At 35.8% G+C, this 16209-nt stretch overlaps 1 protein-coding gene across 6 annotated transcripts in view; it reads right to left on the bottom strand.

The window, feature by feature from the left end:
* Positions 1–13506, bottom strand: part of LOC105222126 (tyrosine-protein phosphatase 99A) — a 508627-nt gene extending 495121 nt beyond the window's left edge. For 3 of the 6 annotated variants that reach the window (XM_049450359.1, XM_049450360.1, XM_049450355.1), the window contains exon 1: positions 12919–13506. The gene's annotated coding sequence lies outside the window, so the exon portion shown is untranslated. The remainder of the gene's footprint in view (positions 1–12918) is intronic. The other 3 variants (XM_049450352.1, XM_049450354.1, XM_049450353.1) reach the window with 1 other exon arrangement.
* Positions 13507–16209: the final 2703 nt, after the last annotated feature.

The following is a 16209-nucleotide window of genomic DNA, read 5'->3' as shown; positions in this document are numbered from 1 at the left end:
GCCAACTTCGCGTGCCATCAACTTGAAGCACCGCGAATGCGTCCGAAATAACGCCGTACTTTCGGATGGGTGGGGCGCACAGTGGCATAGACGCTAAAATAATGGATTAAGAACGCATTTCTTATTTTTCAGTGAAAATATTGTTGTTGTTTTTGAGAAGTCTGAGTGCAATAGCTTTGTTCACTTCAAGGCTAATTTATATATTTTTTCGAATGTAATCACAACCACGGAGTGCTTGATTATGTTGCAGAACTATTTTGTGGAGTCAGCTTTATCACGAATATGCGTATATAAGTGACATCTTTGTTAAACACAACGAAAAAGTCAAAAAAAACGTTGCTTGAATTGCGTGTTGGCATCTGAGAGAAAGGAAATGGTCTGAACATCACTAATCAATCGACTTAACAAATGTTGGTTAATATTTTGGGTATGAAGCGTGTCAATTCTGCTATAAATTTTAACCAAAAGTCCTGCATCATTTGCAGAAAAGACGTTGAGTTCAAATTCAAGTCATTGTTCAGCGTATGCTTTTATTACCACTGAGTATTTGAGCGTAAATTTCTTCATAAAGGGCAAACGGTCAATAAGAAATACTAATTGGCCAGTTGGAGACATCTACGGGAAGAAATTCATGGTAAACGGCCATAATTGTGAGCAGAAAATTCATGGATTTTTCACCACGATAAAGTGCTGTCACAGTGTAACATGTTTGTGACCGAGTTTTTAGCCAAATACGAAACGAGAGTCATTACTCAGCCACCAGATTGAAATTAGGAGCACTGTGACATTTTTCTACTTTCGAAACTGAGAAATTCGCTTCATTGAATGATTCTATAATAACCGAGGACGATGTTCCTCTTACACAGTGAAAGAGCATTAAGTGAGCGATTTCATTATTTATTTTTTAAATTTAAATTGCAAAATTTTTAGATGGCAGAAGTAACAGGAGTGGCTCAATTCCGTCACATACCGTGATTCAAGACATTTCTATCTTGAAATACCTATTTAGTTTCAAGTTCCGCTCTTTCGTATTATTATACACCGGAGAAACATGGATGATAATGCACCGAAATGAGAGAGCACTTAGAGCATTCGATAGAACTGTTCTTCGTAAGATGGAACGATAAAAATTCAACGAATGAGCTCTCCTTCACATGAAAGATGATCTTTATCTTGGAATATGATGCTGCAGCGAAAAGCTCCTTCGATTCAAAAACAATGGGTGGACAATGGAAGCAGAAGCGGTCAAGACCTAGCCACAGTTTTAGTGCCAAAGAAAAAGCAGTTCGAACGCTTAAAGTTGAAAGAAATTGTAAATTTGAGGATTGGGCGGCATAGTTGCTGCTTATGTGAGGAATGCTATAGTCTTCGTAAGTTCTCACTTAATTATCTTCATTCGAAAAAGAGGTTGGAAAGAACTGAAATTATTCGCTAAGACTTTTGGGCCGCTTTGAGACTGATTAATGTAATTTTTTTTAACTGAAAATTCACAAAGCATAAAAAATAATAACAGAAATTGAAATATTTGCATCGAAGGTTAAAATTGAGCTCAATGGAAAAGCAATTTTAATTACAGTATTGAAGTTCGTGAAAAATAAAAAAAGTTCATGTCTATTTTTTTTCACTTATTTTGAGGAGGTGGGGCATAAAAATTATCGGCCTTTTATGACCGTTGTTAGAAGCTTTAAAAGTCGAGTCAGCATTTTTGAAATATATTTTTAATTATTATTTTTTTTTTTTTGAAAACATAATGAACTGACATCAGTAATATTCGTTTTTTCTATATGTTCAATTTCGAAAACTTCGAACATTTTTAAATGCCACCCACTACAAAGTTTCAGAACCGAGACGAGTTTTTCAATAAAATTTTAAAGTCGAGTCAGCATTTTCGACCTATAATACTTTTTTTCAAACACTTTCGATGACATAGATTTCTAAGATAAGTAATATACATACATACATTTTTGCAAAATGTTTAACTTCGAATTTTTTGGACAAGCTTATATGTCAGTTGCTACAAGATTTCAAAGTCGAGTCAGCATTTTTCAAATACAATTTCTTTTTTTTTTTTTTAAGATTTTCGATGATATATTTCAATTTCGAAAATTTCGAACAAGCTTAAATGGTAGTTGTTCGATTCAGTATTTTTGAAATATAAAATGTTTATTTTTTTCGAAGATTTTCGAAAATATAAGGAGCTAGTAATATTATTTTTTCAATAAGTTTGATTTCAAAAATTTCTAACAAGCTCAAATAATAATTTTTACAAGATTTCGAAGTCGAGTCAGCATTTTCGAAAAAAGATTTTTTTTAAGATATTCGAAATTTTTCGCATACAATTTTTTATTTTTTTTTTTTTAATTTCGAAGAGATAAATATTTAAGATAAGTAATAAACATTTTTCCAATAAGTTGAATTTCAAAATTTTCGATGAGCTTCAATGTCAGTTGCTAAAAGATTTCGTTGTCGAGTCAGTATTTTAGATATATAAAGTTTTTATTTTTTTGAAAATATTCGGAGATATAAAGTGCTGACATAAGTAATATTAATTTTTTAAATAAGTTCTATTAGGAAAATCGAAGAGGTAAACACTTAGGCTTTGAAAGTTAACTTCGAAAGACGGAAACTCTTATTTTTTCCTTACGACGAAAATTGGTTTTGTTTTACACCCAGGAAAACGTCGATTTAGCCATATAGAGATATAAATTATGGAAGTTTTTCGAATAATTTCTTCGTACTGTATGCATCAAAGCCAAGACTGACCAAGTTTTTTCCCGTCAAAGTTGCTTATATAATATACAGTAAAATTTGCTTTATACGAACAATCTTTCACTAAAAAATTTTAAAAATATTTGAAAAAGACGAAAAAGGCTCAATTTTGGAATAATCTCTGAATTAAATATATAAATATATCTTATAGATATAATTAACAAAAAATCACACACTCTCTGAGTAAAATTGTCTATTAAACTTGAAATCAATTAAACTTTAGAGTATGAAGCCTAAAACTATGCTTTCCCTACGCTAACTGCGAGGCACATCCAATTTCGCGTTCACTCACACACTGTACTTTTACACAGCCAAAGCAAAAGCGGGCAATATAAATTTTTTTCCACCTCATTCAACATGCAACACACACGTTCTAATAGTGGATTATGTGATGGGATCACATTTATTTACTCACACAGCACTTGCAACACACATACACACTAACAAATACAAATAGGTGCTTATGTGTGCGCTAGTGTAGCTTTGGATAGTTGTCGCAGCGCTTATTATTATTATGAGTATTATTATCGCTGTGGCAGCACCTTGCAGCACAAACGCACAACAACAACAATGGCTGATTCGCGCGACTTTGGAGTGAAAATGAATTTCCTCTTGAAAGGTAACTGCATTTAAATGCCTTAAAGCTGTGGCTTATGCCAAGCAAGCTTATTGCTAAAGCACGGACAAACAAATCTATATGTGAATAAGCACTCACACATACACAGTTAAACACACACAGGTAGACTTGAGCACTAACACACCGCCAGCCAGCTTTTCGCCTTTTGAATCGCTTAAGTTCGTCTGCGTTTTCAATTTTTGTTATTGCTGTACTCTTACTCTTGGTGTTTTTGTTGTTGTTGTCAGTGCCGCTTTCTTGGCCATTACATTTAAAGTTTCCTCTGGAGGTCACTTGGCTTTGCTTGTTATTACAAGTATGAGCTTTTTATTATTGTCGAGTTGTGTTTCTGCAACAATGCCGTATTATCGCTGCTCAGGCGCTGTTACTGCCGCTGCCACAACGCCAAGCTGCTTGCCTCCAATGGGCTGTGTGGCTCTGCGGTTGCGACTCAGTGGCCGCCTTGCCACTTAACGCGCAGCCATTTCATTGTTGTGCTGCGACTTATGCTCGCCATTATGGCAAGTATGTCGGTTTGTGGCAAGTAGTGGGCCCTTAAAATGTTGCACAGCCAAAGAGCAACAACAATACATGAAGGAAGTTAAAGAAAAGCGCTCAAAATTAAATTAAATAAAGTGAAAGCCGCTGGCCATACTGGCGCAGGAAAATTTTGAGCACATTATTTTTACCGTTACAGCCATGTTTGTTTGTAAGAAATCGATATTTTGCTTTGTTAACATATTTATATACCTTAGTACATACGTATATACTATTTATACTTTTCTATTATAGTTTATTTATGTTTCATTTTATTTCACTTCATCAGAATGCTCTCGGCATGTATTGCTGCGGTTTTACTTCTGCAGCTGTAAATTTATTGTTTGCCTCAAGTTTACAATTTGAGCACGTGCCACAAATTTTAAAATGCTAGAAATTGCAAGTAGTTTACCGTGATTTGACCACATGTTGGCTATGGTGGAGGAGCATTCGTCTTCACTAACACAAACACTTCACTCCTTCAACACAAACCTCTCGACTCTTCCTGCTGCTGCTGGTTCTTCTTCTTTTTATACTTAAAGGAGGAGATTTTCATGCTGAAAGTGACCGCTTGTTGCTGCTTTCTATTTCTATTTATAGTTTGGCAAATATCATACTTGAGGCCCCAGTAGTGTGTCGTGCAACATTTACGTGATTTCTATTATGTGGCACGTTATGTCAATAATCTGTTATTAAGTTTACAAAATAGTCACAAACTGCATTAAATAGACCATTTTAAGTCATAAAATTTATTTTTAATATTATTTTTAATATTTATATTTAATATTATTCCTGTCGTAAATGCTGCTTAAATTCTACAAAAGGAAGTCCATTTTACATTGGACTGTGACTTGTGAAGAACAATGAATTCATTACTTCAAAAAATCAATTCATGACGCCACGGTAAGGCTCTATGTTTGGTGAGATCAGAATTGCTTGCTGTTTTATGAGCTTCCTGAACTAAATGAACCACTAATTGTCAAAGCTATCGGCAGCAACTCATCAAGTTGAAGAAGTCAAGGAAACAGTGCTTAAAAATAAAATCGTAGTGTTGGCATCTGAGAGAAAGCACTGGTCTGACTAAATCTAATCAATTGACTCAACAAATTTCGGTCAATGTTTTGGGTATGAAGCGGGTCAATTCTGCCATATACTCTTACCAAAATAGCTGAATGACTTGCAAAAAACGACACACAACGTCTGGAAAATTTTTCTAGTGCACCTTATAGCCCAGACTTTAGCTCTACTGACTAGCTTTTGTTTTGGCCGATACAGAATGCTCTCACTAGCATATGGTTCCCAACAGAACAGGTTATGCAAACAGGGTATGCAAGCCAGCGCAGTTTTTCTGGAATGGTATCCACAAATTACAAGAGAGATGGGCAAATGTTATAGTTTCAGATGGGTGGTAGTAGTGGGTAATAGCAGTGCTTTGAATATGGCAATTATTGGAACAAAAAAATGTATTGAAAAGCATTAAAATTTCTACAATCACACTTGAATAAATTTGTAACTTTGTTTGCCTCGTAAAAACTAAGAAGATACAGCTTGTAATTTACTATATTGAAGGAAACTACTCTGTAGCCACAAAAACCTTACCAGTGGATGTTTTTACGAATATAAAGATATTAGATGTAATTGTAACGGTTATGTTCAAAATTGAATAATTTTTTGTTGTGATCCGTGCAAGAACGTTTATTTGTCATTGCAGTGTGAAATGTTGACAAATATTTGAATACATAGCTTGTAAGAAATCTTACTGTAAGCAGAACGTCTTTAAAAATGTGCGCTAAATATAAGCAATTAACGCGTGATAAAAAATGATTATTTTTTGGGCGTTAGAAGGAATGTCGGGTCGCGAGATAGCGAGAAAAATATGTGTAGCCATCCAACAGTAATCAATTTTCTAAATAAATTAATCAGGACCATAGTTTGGAGCGTTACAGTAGCATTAACCCTAGGAGAAAGACATCTCCTCGAAAAAAGGATACTATCCATAGAATGTCTTTAAAGAATCGCTGTAAAAACTCTATAGAGATAAGACAAGACTTAGAGCAGCCATACAATGTGGCAATAAGTGCGAGAGCAGTACAGAGAAGTTTGCAGAAGTGTGGTTTGTATGCGCGGAACCCAGCGGTTAAACGCGGAACCCAGCGGAACGAAAACAATGAGGCTTGCTCATTTGAAATGGGCGGAGTTCAGAGAATATTAGCAGACCTTGGGATATCACATATGGCATGGCCACGAAATTCACCCGATTTGAATCCGATCGAGAATCTTTGGTATGCCATGAAAAAGAAAGTAACTCAACACGCACAAAGCTCAAAGACAGAACTGAACAAAATACTTAAAAGATGGGAACAGGAAATTTCAACCCAATGTCTTGAAAACCTCCAAGCAATTATATCCGCCAAAGGGGGTTTAACTGTATACCAAACCATTTAATTAAATATTTATTTATTTATCATTTTAAAATTAAAAAAAAAAAATACAAAAGCAAAAATTAGAATACAAATAAAAATTATTTCTTATATATATGAAAGCCAAAAGTAACTCAAGTAAGTGAGCTTCTTCAAATACAAAGCTTTAAGGCGTTTTATTAATGCATAACTACCAGCTATTGGAATATTCTGGCTTTGCAAAATATAGCCGCGAAACCTAACCTATTCTTAAATGTGATTATTTCCATAAAGAATAACATAATTTTGTTAGATTCCTCAGAACGGCATTCGAATCAGAATTGTAAGACATGCAAAACTATTGATTTTTACACTTCATTATATACGAAAAGAAAGCAAATAAATATAATTTATTTTATTTTAGAGCATACAAACTGAGCATAACGCAGAAACCTTCGCCACCAATAGCACGTCACAAATTGACAGCAATTCAATGGGTAATTTATGGTTTTAGAAAATTCAAACGTCAATCTTACTTAACATCTTCTCAATAATATTGTTAAAATTAACCAAAGGTCTGTTAACTAAATGGTAGTTTCATTTCAAAAGCAGCACCCCTCAGAAGTTATTTGTCTTCTGCTTGCAACAGACACAAACTACAACTAAGACTAAGGCCTTAAGTAACAAAAGAGAAACTCGAAATTTAAAAAATTTTAATTTGTTTTTTTTTTTTTCACTAAAGCAGAAAAGGTGTATATTTTGGGTAGTGCATCTGAGAAAATACTTCGTTTCTTGTATATTTAAGAAGATAATCCAACTTTATTAAAAAAAAATTAAAAAAAAAAAACTTTTTAATGTTTACACTTGGAGCTTTAGACCTTGTAGCCGAAAAAGCAGGCAACCAAGCCTTGTGACCATTTAAACAAAATCTCGTTTTTGTCGAATATTTTCATCTATGTATATAATAACACTGGTTTACAGTAACTTTGCGAATGTGATGTTGGAAACTGTTTCTTGCTAAATTTGGGTGGCTTAAACTGAAAAGGATCGTAAAAATTTCATAACACGTAGGATTTTTGTGTCGTAACATATGTATGTAGTAACATATTTAAGGGGTATAGGTGTCATACAACAAACATTTACTAAAGTGACAAAAATTTCTGTATCTGATAGAAAATGAGCTCAAATTCGCAATCAGAACACCTCAAATACCCCACGATCTCTTGGAATATCAGTCGCTAATTCTTGCTTTAGTTTTGTTGAATAATGTTATTATCGCTGCGGTTAGAAAAGCTATGGCAATTTGCCTTTTTAGTAACCAAAATTTTATAGTTTTTTCTCTTAAAGAAAATATCGTCCAAATCTCATTTTTTTAAGTAAAATATCGTTGAAATCTCAGCATAATTCCATGCAATATATTATTTGTTTTGCATATTACATTTATAGATAAAGGCAGGCTGTTCTATTTTAGATATTTATTCTAGAGCTTTGAACCACAAAACACCTAGCTATATATCTAAGCGGTGTTCCAGCGTATCTCCCTTGCCTTTCTCACAGTCGTTTCTGCATGTATGGTATATTTATAGTAGTAGTCCTATTTATTTTATTTCTCATTTTACATAATTCCAAAACAGTCTATAAACCTCGATCTGATGATCATATATAAGTAGGTCATTATTGAACATTTTTCCCATCTATGAGTTGTATTTAATCTGTCTAAGAAAAATTTTGGAAACTTCGCGATATTCTTATGCTGAAGATAGCCGCAGCCAAATAATGTATTGTAGAGGTAAACATCACAAATTTTTAACTAATTGGAAAATTTTCAGAAATCTATTAGTTCGTAAACCTATCTGCGCACGTGTCCAGGTTTTATTTCTAGTTTGCTCACATTGTTTAAAGATTAAGCACTCAATTTGTTAATAACTTTTGCAGTCACATAGTCCAATATTAAGGTTCTTTAGCACCTAAAAGTAGGCAACATATGTATGTTCACTATTTTCTATATATTTACATTTTTTAAGAAAGCCTAAAAGTGGGCAAAATAAAAATGTAAGTGACGTTTTGAATATTCTCGAAATATTAAATAATAAATTATGTGTGTTTAGACCATATAAGGAAAATTAATGAAAGACACTAAAAGCTAAATAAATGTTCAAGCCTAAAGGTAGGCAACGTAGTCTGAAATTTTTCGAAAAGAGTAAAAGCTGAGTAAAAAATTCAACTTCTAAGTGAAAGCTTAAAAGTAGGCGAAGTATTTAAAATATATTCGAAAGGTTTGCTTTTAAGTTCGTAAGTGAACTATCAAAGCAAATGGAAAGAATGAGCCTAAAGGTAGACAATACGAGTAAGTGTGAGCCTAAAGGTAGGCAACATATACTGAATACTTGTGAAATAGTTTAAATTGATTAAATAGTGGACCAAATGGAAAAAGTTGACTATAAAAATTGGCGAAAACATTAACATTCACAATAAGTTGGTATAATTGCTGTGAGTGAAAACGAGTTGCTGTCTCAGTTTCAACACAAAAATCATAAAATAAATACAATTATTTAGCAAGTATAATATTTATTTTATATTTTAAAAAATATTTTCTAACGTCAAGCAATGCGGAAAAGTATAGGAAAGATAACAAAGTGATATATCTTGAGACACATGACTTCGTTAGCTGAAACCAAAAGTTTTCCTTTAATATCAGTCATACAAAGTTTTTTCGTTTTAAATAAACATTTTAAGCCTTTGCTCAAACCAGCAGCCGACTTAAAGGTTGCGCTATGCAAACATTTGTTGCACAAATACAATTACATTAACATTTAGCGTATTGCTAAGGAAACACCACTTTTTTCGCTAACTCATTGTGGGTGGGAGAAACTAATTTAAGCAAAACCTTTCAAAACTGGCCATAAAAACGCTAAACCGACAAAGGCTTATTATTTACAATACATTTTTTTAGTTCCACTTTCCTGCTTGTCCGAAAAAGTACACAAAAATAAAAAATATTGAATGTTTGGCACTTTTTCCTGCCTACGCGGAGCAGACGAACGTTTGAGTGAAGCGCAGAATTGCTTTGCATAGAGAAATCTCGAACGCCGACACTTTTGTTGGCAATTACTGTGAGTAATATTTACGACTTGCAGCCGCGGCCGTCGTAAAACCGCAATGCAACAATACAGTTACAAGCCAAAAAACGGCAAGAATGAAGCACAATAACAGCAACAATAACAACAAAATAACAATAATAGCCTAAAAGCATGACCACAGCACAGTAAACATTGAGGTAACCCAGCTGACGTGGCAAGGCGCGCCTAGTGAAGGTGAGAGTGGAGGGAAGCGAAATTAGCAAATGCAGACAGCAGACAGAACTGGCTGAAGGGTAAGCCAAGCATGAGAGATGGGTGGGTAGTGGAAAAGCAAAAGATTAAAAGTAGAAAAAAAAAATTAAATAAAATATAAGTTTAAATAAAAAAATTATTTCAATAAAATAAAAAAAGAAAATTAAAAAATAAATAATAATTAAAAAAAATAAAATTCAATTAAATTGAAATATTAAAAACTAATTAAAAAAAATTAAAATAATAACTTTAGATAAAAGAAATTACAAAAAAAAATTAATTTTAAAAAATAAAAAAATTAAGAAATTAATAAAAATAAAAATAGAAAATAATAAAAATTATTTTAAATAAAATATGTCAAAACAAAGAGGAGAACAGCCCGCAAATCGTTTAGTGGCACTATTATTTCCATGCTTTTAAGCATTCTCATTTTTATTGCGCCATTTCCATTTCCGCTGCCATCATTGCCACACACAAACTCACATACAAGCACACAATTACATAGACAATGCTTTCATTTTCATTTACAGTTCAGTAGCAGGTAGTGATCTCCTTTAAATTCACTTATTTTTTGCACAATTTCGTTTTTTTGAATTTTTTGGCATTTCTTTTTCACTTCCGCTGCCCTCTTCACTTGCCTGCCACAACAATTTAAATGTGTGGCAACGAGTTTAGCACATTATTAGGCATAAAGGCAGACGGCGAGCAGCAGCGGCACGCGAACACAGAGACATTAAATGAGAGACGCCTAAATGTATGCTACGCCACGCCGCAGCTATGTGCATGTAGGCGTGCAGCTAAAAGTCCATGTGTGCGTGTGTGTAAGTACGGGTGTGTGTGCCTCGCATAAAGACGAGCCGCAGCGTTGCCAAATGTTGACTGCAATTCCACTGGCAGTAAACCGAAATGGAAATTCTGCCGAATTTGGGTCAAATGCAAAACAAGCTGAGGGCGAAACAAATGCCAGGCAACAACAACAACAACACGCCAAAACAATAATGAAAACATAGCTAGCTGAAGCTAGAACAAAAAATGCCAGACAAATGTAATGAATGAAATGCTTTAAACAGCAGCAAAGCTGTCAGGCGGTGGCAAAGCGGTGGGCTGGAGCGCGGCAGAAGGCAAATAAAATTGTGAAGTGCAACGGGAAAGAGTGCGAGTGCAAGTAAGTGCGAGCAGCCCCAGTAGACAACTAGGCAAGTAGACAGTCAAACTGGAAGACACACGGACAGACAGACAAGGAGTGGAGCAAGGAGGTCGTCAGCGAGACGGGCAGGAAGCTAGTCGTGAAGGCAGACAGACAAACAGGCAGGCAGTCGGGCAGCCGGCAGCAAGGCCAATTTAGCAGGCTTTGAGGCGTGTAGAGGCAACCAGCGTGGCAGGGCGCACACAGTGCATGAGAGGAACGGCGTTCAGACAGCGCGCCATCAAGTGAGTGGCATATAACAAATTGAAACTTAAACCTCGAGTGAGGCATATGCCACTTGCCGCACACCACACGCCACATGCCACAACCACAGAGGAGCGTTTGTTTGGCGTTAAAGGAGGTACGCTGTTGTTGTTGTTGTTGGAAAAAATTTCTGTGTTGTTGTCGAAATGTTGTTGTAAGAAACATTATTGTTGCTGTTGTATCAAAATTATAATTTTTTTTGTTGCTGTTGGAAAAATACCGTTATTCACCAAAATATATTTTTTTACTGTTGATCAAAAAAAGATTGTTGTTGTTGCTGACAAATCGCTGTTGTTGTTGTTGTTGGCGAAAATACTGTTATTCACAAAAATATAATGTTTTTACAGTTGTTCGAAACAAAGATTTTTGTTGTAGTAAAGGCAGCTTTGTTGTTGTTGTTAGCGAAAAAACCGTTATTGCTGTTGAAATTGCAACTTAAAGCGGCTGCAGACAGTTATATAATCCACAAAATATGTTAAATATGAAACGGCTGTGGTTGCATGAAGCTACTGAAGCAGTGATTGAGCGGGCGTTATGCGCGCGGAGTGTTGCACGAGCACTTTCTTTGCGAAGAGCAAAATACTGCAGACGCTCAAAAGCAAAAACCGAAGAAATGGCAGATCTAAGTGGCAAAAGCAGCAGAAGCGGGTGAAACAATCAAAATAATGAAATGTAATAAAATGGAAAATGGCGGAAAAGTGCAAAACTCTGGCAGCTTTTATTAACAATTTCGTGAGGCAACCATTTTTCGGCGCGCAAGCAATCGTGGCATTGCAAAGAAAGGAGCGGCAGTAGCAGAACGCATTTGGTAAATAGCAAAATAAGTGGCAAGCGGAAGAGCCGTTAAAGGAAAGTGTGCGCGCCAAACAATGTTGCGGACAGATGTTGCCGCCGAAAAAATGAGCGTAAAGTGCGCTGCCTGCCATTCTATGGCGACTATCAAGGCGAAAAGATTGCCATTTTATTGTGCCGTTGTGCTGCAGAGTTTTGTAATGCCGCTATTGTTTGTTTTTGTTGTGGATATTTTGTGTAGATTTTTTTTTGAATTTTTTTTGTTGTACAACCGCCGTTGGCTTAGGTCACGCCCGCACTAACTGTATTTTGCATTAAGAAAATTTTCTTGTTTTTTTTTGGAATTTTTCTTCTTTTTAATGCGCTTTATTTTTTCACGCAAATATTTTTATAGGGATCCCTCACTCAACACTTGCTCCCCCACTGCACTAATGCTTCAGCAGCAAATGATTGGCGTGCTGCCGACCATAGCAAGCATTTCGCATGCAAGCTACGCGTAAACTACATTAAATGGTGATTTTTCGTAGCAGCATTTTAGGCGCTTAAGCGTAGCAAATTAAGTTTATACGCGCTAGGCATGCAATGCACACAATAGCTGGCGCTAAAGACAAGTAAGCATAGAAAATTTGTGCGTTTGCTTGGCAAAACTCAAATTTGTTGTTGTAATTGTGGTTGTAACTGTTGTTGTAGTGCAGAAAAAATTTACTGCAGCAAAATTTAAAACCCAAAATTACAGCTATCCATTCGTTTAAGGCATGTAGCATGTTATGGCTGCATAATGCAAGCCAAAACGGCAGAGAAAAGTGTTATCGAGTGCAAAGCGCCTTAAAGTAGGCAACAATTAAGTCATAAATTTGGTAGATAGTTGAAATTTTAAGCAAAGTGTTAATTATACATTTTTTAATAAAAAGGTTGTGTTAGTGCAGGTCATGCTTAACTGTTGAGTTATGACTAAAGCCTTAAAGTATGCAATTTGTATGTAATTTGTAACACACAGTTTTATCAGCAATTTCCAACACATACTTCTCATTATCGGCTGCATAGCATCTGCTTAGCTGGATTACGGCTTTTTACTAGCGCACAAGTTGCAGCTGTGGCACAAACAAATAGCAATTTTATTTTGCGCCTAAGAGTACACTACATTAAAAGCACTCTGTGTAAGATTTTTTTTTTTATTTTTTATCACCAAGCGTTGCTTTAAACACTAAGATATATAATTTTTTATGTATAAAAAAATGTTTGTCAGCTTTTCTTTGTTCATCACGCACTTTCCACAACACTTTTCACTATCAAAAAATTTCCCTCGTTTCTTAACTTTTCTCGCACAAAATTTCTTTACTTCTTCATAACTTTCAGCTGCATAAAATCACTCGCATTTGCATGCAATCAAAAAAGCAACACACACTATATAGCCGTCTTTTTAACGGTAATTGTGATAAATGATAAAATTTTGACAAGCAAGTTGATGCTTTTGCTGGCGTTTAACTCGCGCGCGCGACATGGAAAACGACGAGGACGACGACTACAGCGGGACGACGACGACAACTACGACGACGTTACACACACAGGACGCGACCCTTTTGACGCACATCCTAACGAGCGCACAACAAACACGAAACTGAAGCAGTCATTCATTCGTTTTTTTACACCCAGCAATACATAGGCGAACAGTCCGTTTCCAACGCATGCCGTTTCAAGCACCATTGCATTCCGTTTGCAACATTTTTGCACTCGCCTTTGGTCAGCCACAAAATCGTAACGGCGCTCGTTTGTTGCACAAAATCGGGCCAGCTCTTTGCCAGAACCAAATAGTGCAACGTTGCTACGAATACGAGTCCTGCCGATAGTGTTTGCGCGTGAAACATTTGGTGTTTGGAACACGTGTAGCTGTTGAGCAGTGGTGCTTCTATTTGCTGTGGTGGAAATGCGTTCAGCTGCTGCTGTGGCATTCGCATTCGTTCCAATTCGCAAATGTTGCAACCGAGAGCGTGACAGTGTGCAAGAGCGCCAGCGAGAGAGCACTAGCAGGAGCGTAGCGTAGAGTATAAGAGCGCCAGCAACTCACCACAGGAACTCCGAAAATATACACAGCTGATAAGACTTTGATAACACAAGAAATGTTAGTGTATGAAATTGTCGCGAATAATTGGAAATGAAACATTAACCGTTGTGTTGAAAATGATAAGAGGCATGGTGAAAGGTTTGCATTTTCGTAGTAAATATCGAAAAGTGGGGAAAGGCTAAGCGGTTAACAGTTTGAAAGGAGAATACAGGCGTACGTTTAAGAAGGAGAAAAACTCGAAAGTGGTGTAAATGTACTTCATAAGAAAATATTTTACTGAACTTTGAACACCTTTAGCTTCTTATTCTTTTTATTTCACCCTTCTCAACGAGCACTAAAGGCCTACAGTGTCAGATACCGACATTTCTAAAGCTCCCAGGAGCTATGTACACTTTTCTGACCGTATTAAAAACTACGTGGAGACCTGGCCACAAATGCAGGGTGTTTTTCTTTAAATATTTGGTTTTCAATGAAGCAAAACTTTTTTCGTAGTTGGTCTTTTGGAGTGAAGATAATTCGCAAGCGATTGTTGAAGCGCCATGACATCCTCAAAAGGTAATGTTTGGTATGCTCTTTGGACAAAAATTTTGTTGTGAACGACCATTGGTTCCAATAAGACGACTCAACATGCCATAAAGCCAACGAAACCATTAATTTATTTAATAAAACTATTGGTGAACGTATCATCTCGCGTCGATTTCACACCGCTGGACTATTTTTCGTGAGGTTATGTAAGATAACTTGTCTACGCAGATAAGCCCGGGCGATTGACGCCTTGGAAGCGTATATTCGGTGTGTTATTGCTAGCATACGGCCTCAACTGCTACAAAAATAAAAAACATAAATAACTGAACTCACGTTATAAATCGTTGGTGACCTTTCCAATGAAAATACGAACAAGACTTGGTTACTTGAATCCATAAGTTCTCAAAAAGTAGCAATATGCTTCTCCCAGGAGTGTGAAAGCACCGAGAAAAATTAACCACCCACACAACTAGTTAATGAAGCGTCGGCTGCCCAGCCGTCGAAAGTGGAGCCAAGCTTTTCAGAAAGCCACATAAAACCAAAATATAATATTAGTGAATCTTAGTAAATCAAGTTAACTATCAAAGGGTTTGAGTAAAGCTCCCAGGAGCTATGTACACTTTTCTGACCGTATTACAAACTACGTGGAGACCTGGCCACAAATGCAGGGTATTTTTCTTTAAATATTTGGTTTTCAATGAAGCAAGAAATTTTTCGGAGTTGGTCTTTTGGAGTGAACATAATTCGCAAGCGATTGTTGAAGCGCCATGACATCCTCAAAAGGTAATGTTTGGTATGCTCTTTGGACAATAATTTTGTAGTGAACGACTATTGGTTCCGATAAGACGGCTCACCCTACCATAAAGCCAATGAAAAAATTAATTCATTTAAGAAAACTATTGGTGAACGTATCATCTCGCGTCGATTTCACACCGCTGGACTACTTTTCGTGAGCTTATGTAAGATGACTTGTCTACGTGGATATGCCCGAGACGATTGACGCCTTGGAAGCGTATATTCGGTGTGCTATTGCTGACATACGGCCTCAACTGCTTTACAAATAAAAAGACATACTAAATAACTGAACTCGACGTTATAAATCGTTAATGACATTTTAATGAAAATACGAATAAGACTTGGTTATTTGAACATCCATAAGCACTCAAAAAGTAGCAATATGCTTCTTACTGGAGTATGAAATCGTCGGGGAAAACTAATCACCTACACAACTAGTTAATGAAGCGTCGGCTGCCCAGCCGTCGAAAGTGGAGCCAAGCTTCTCAGAAAGCCACATAAAATCAAAATATGATATTAGTGAATCATAGTAAATCAAGTTAACTATCAAAGGGTATGAGTATAAGTTTATGGCACAGTTCAGGTCGGTAAAGGAAAATAGAGAAATATAAAGATTATTAAAATGCTTATAAGACGATAACAGCAATGCTCATCTATTGGAATGTGTATCAAGTCAATTAATAGAAATAATTGAAGAAGACAAACTCTCGACCAATATGACAGATATTACGATTTCGAAACCTACTACTACTTCTCCATGCCATAAATTCTGTTACAAAGCATATAATGCATTCTGCACTGCTTCGTATAAAAAAGAGTCAATTTTTTTATTATAACTTGTATGTTTGTAAGACTTCATTTCTCATATATAATAATAAGTTCTGTACTTGCTTACGATAATTAACAATAGAGTAGAGGGCAAAAAAAAGTAT

Source organism: Bactrocera dorsalis, chromosome 2, assembly GCF_023373825.1.
Source record: "Bactrocera dorsalis isolate Fly_Bdor chromosome 2, ASM2337382v1, whole genome shotgun sequence".
In the NCBI taxonomy this organism is placed as follows: Eukaryota; Metazoa; Arthropoda; class Insecta; order Diptera; family Tephritidae; genus Bactrocera; species Bactrocera dorsalis.
Note: the sequence above shows the minus strand (reverse complement) of the source record. Positions and strands in the feature narration are given on the sequence as shown.